Consider the following 3,965-nt stretch of genomic DNA (forward strand, 5'->3'; position numbering starts at 1 on the left):
ATGAATAATGTAATAATGATGCATGCCCTTTACTTTGAATTCTGCAGCTTTGAATCAGCCTCTTAACATTTATCTTTCTGTCGCGCACCCTCTACTTCATAGTCTCTAATAAAAACATGTTAAAACAAATACAGTCTGCCGCTTGTCATCCTCTGGTGTGTGTGTGTGTGTGTCAAGGAGGTACTTGTTTGTCCTCTCACAAAAGCCTTAATGTGGTCCATTGTACTAGTCTTTTTCTGCAGAAAATAGAAGAAAAGATGTACTTCACAAGGCTCTCAAAAGACATTCAACTCCACCACAACAACATACTGAAGGAGATTTTTATAGATAACAAGAAAGCTACATTAGTGACCTATACGATTTTGAGCTGTTAATTATTTGTAAGGCTCATTACTCCATTGTACTTTGCTACTGTGTGTGCACAGCCAAGCATACAAGGAGAGCTGCTGACAGCCTTGAGGGCAAAAGTTCTTGGCCCACGTCTGTTTTACTCTTGCGGTTTTAGAAAAGCCAACAGATTGCCCTTCTCAGAAAATCCCCTTTAAAAGGCTTCTAGGTTGGATTTGTGTGGGCGACGCGAAGGTGGGTGCAGGCAGCAGAGATAAGCCGGTGCAAGGTTAGAGGCCACTCCATCACGGTCTGTGTCGTTCCTCCTCATGCCACCGTGGACAACGCTCCCAACAGTCAAGACTTTGATGCTTCTGCTCTGATTTAATGTCAATCTGTTTCCTATATTCATGTTTATCTGAAGGAGTTTGCATGCATACATTTTTCTTGGATATTTCCAGCATAGACAGATGGCAATGTACAGTCACCCCAGGGAGGTCTGCTATGTGGAATATGAATGAGCAGAATTAGTAAGTAAATACTATATACTGTAATGGATTTACAAATAGAGAGAAGAAGAAGACAAAGAATTGTCTTCATCCTCAATCTGCAAACAAACGTTTATGATACTTACATGTTTTGTTCAGCAAGATAATCTCCACAAATAAACACCACTTATATGATTTTTGAGGAGTAAATGCAGAAGTAACAAGTTAACGATAGGCTATAAACAAACACGGTCGTATGAATGCGAGTATACATAACGAGGCTGTAAAGGCGGATGAGTCGGCGTGATGACGTTTCTCATTTAGCCAGTTGTTAGCAACCGCCTTTTAAAAAGACACATTAAGGCTTCAAAATTCATGAGTGGGGTATTTATTTATGACGTAGAACAAAACATTAAATCTCTTAAGCTTGTGTTAACCACAGACCTTATTTCAGGCATCAAAAGCCATTCAAAAAACACATTGACTTCCAGATGAGGGAACAGAAAGTGCTAAAATGTTAACTCATTTCCAGGTTTTAGGACTTATTCCTGTAACACTCTATTATTCCATATTGTAAATACTTCCATGTAGCATCCTATGATTGCATAATACCCATCATGCATTGCACCCAACATCATCTACGTCCACTCCTCTTCTTTTCCCTTCTCCTTCTCTAGCTCTCTTTTTCCCCACAGTTACAGTGATGTCAGTTAGCAGTGTTTAATTCAACACCAAGGAAATTCCTCTTGAGGTGTTTCTCTCTTTAAGAATTCATGAAGACTTCTCTGCTTTCTCTTTTTTATTTTTAATAAGACATTTCCCTCAAGTCTCAAGAGGCCTCCACGCTCTCACTGCTCTCATTGGAGCTCAGATCTGGTGCCTTTGTCTTATAGCATTAAAACACAATTGGTCTTAGGAAGAGGATTTTTTTTTTTTAAGTAATAGTTTGACATTTTCAGAAATACGCGTGTTCGGTTTCTCTCTGCGAGTTAGATGAGAAGATCAATGATCCCATGTCTGTATGGTAAATATAATCAGCAGCTAGTTAGATTAGCTAAGCCTTAGCACAGAGACTGGAAACAGCAAACCGGCTCTGTCCAAAGGTAACACAATTTGCCAAACATGTTGATAATGATCTTTTCATCTAACTCTCGGCAAGAAATCATATTCTCCAAAATTTGGAAGTATTGCTGTGTGTGTAGGATTTGGCGGCATCTAGTGGTGGGGTTGCAGATCGCAACCAACTGAGTACCCCTGCGCTAGCTCCTCCCTTTCCAAAACTGCGGTAACGTGGTCCCTCCCACACACTGATACCTTTAATAAATCTTTGGTGTTTAGAGTGAATATCTTCCCGATTTTCTTAAGTACATCATATCAAAGAGAAGAGGTTTGCTGAGGTGTGAATATATCCTTTAGACACCCATAACATCTTAATCTGTCGTTCTGGTGTATCTGGGACAGCCAACAAATGAGACTGCCCAGCTGTGGCTTTGTTCCCAGACCGCATGAAAACAAGGCAGGCTCCATTGACGGACAGATTTCTGTGATAATCACCTTTTGCTTGTGTGCTTTTTCTCTCTCATTCTCCAAATGTGTTTTTGCTCTCTCATCCCCTCTGATGTAAGCAAAGCCCCACATCTTCTCTCCCCTTTTATTCCTGCAGCAATACACACCCACTGACAAGGGGACCAGGGCTACAGTCACACATCACACACTTGCTCCAAAACCACTCTGCTCTCCACTCCACTTTGCTTCACTTCATTTCACTCAGGGATGGGGTTGTGTGTGTGTGTGTGTGTGTGTGTGTGTGTGTGTGTGTGTGTAACTGCTCCAAAACAATAATGCACATGGGAACCCAAGGCCCCCGGCGGGAGATTTTGTTTGTTACATGAGCACTTAGCATTCATTATTTAATCGGATACAAGACTCCTGATTACATCAAGAGTTAAAATCAAATACCTCTGCTTGTCTCTCTAATGCATATTCTGCTGCATTCAAGTAGGAGATGTTTTGATTGTATATCAGGTGGGGAGAGCCTTCAGGAGGATGCAGAAGACAGTTTACACATAGCCACCGTGACTGCTCTTTTGGCAGTCGGTCAGATGCTCATCTCGCCATAATGGAGAGAGTGAGAGAGGCAGTTCAATGGAAACGGCTTCAGTCTGCTCATTCAGCCTTTAAGCTGCTTTAGAGGATTGCTGGGTATTTTTTCTCTCCCTCCCTCTAAAACAGACAGCTGATATTGGCCCTGAACCAGAACAGGAGAGGGCAGAAGCCCTGAGCTTTCAATGCACAGCTGCACACACAGGGCAGAGAAGGGCCAAGCTGTTTTGTCTTGGCTTTATAATCCACTCTTGGGAGACATGTGACAGCAGAGACTGCAGTCAGGAGGGTCCTGCTGCTCCCTGCTGCTGGGGACATGCTGCTACAGGTGGGCATCTCTCCACAGCTGACCACTAGAGACACTGGTCAGGTCAGGATAAATATTTCACTCACTCAGACTGCTTTTATTCAGCTGTCAATCCCAAAATACCTGTTGTGACATGAAGCTATGAAGCATCATAGAGGGCAGGACAAATACTGTTTTTTGCTATGCTGAATTACTCATGCATGGATTTTGCTGAAGGTTAGGATTCAGTGAGTTTAGTATTTTGAGAGAGACTGGGTGCAGATCAGGCAAGGCTGCAGAGAACTGTAAAATATTCATCCACTTTTCAATATGTGCTTATCCTGGTCAAGGCTGGGGCGCCGCCAGAGCAGTTCAAGTGCAGGCTGATTTGAAAAGTATCCATGCAACCTTAGCAGAGACAGAAATTAATGCAGACTTGATGTTCACTGTGAAGGTTTTGAGAGTTTGATCGTTACCATGTGGAAATGAATGAGAATCAATGGCTTATTGGAATGGTGTGAAAAAATACACCCAGAAACCTTAAACTGCAAGTCACACATTTGAAAATTGTTATCAGAAATGTAAAGTAAATTGAAAAACACTGGTATGGTACCTTAATGCAATTAAAGGTGGAGTCAGCGATTCTGGAGAAAAGATTGTTAATACTGTAATAGGAATCAACACTGAAACAAAGACACCTCTCCAGATTTACCATCCCTCTCGCTCCCACTGCTTTTCTCTTTATACATCCACGGTCGTTC

The sequence above is a fragment of the Sebastes umbrosus genome, chromosome 2 (assembly GCF_015220745.1).
Source record: "Sebastes umbrosus isolate fSebUmb1 chromosome 2, fSebUmb1.pri, whole genome shotgun sequence".
In the NCBI taxonomy this organism is placed as follows: domain Eukaryota; kingdom Metazoa; phylum Chordata; class Actinopteri; order Perciformes; family Sebastidae; genus Sebastes; species Sebastes umbrosus.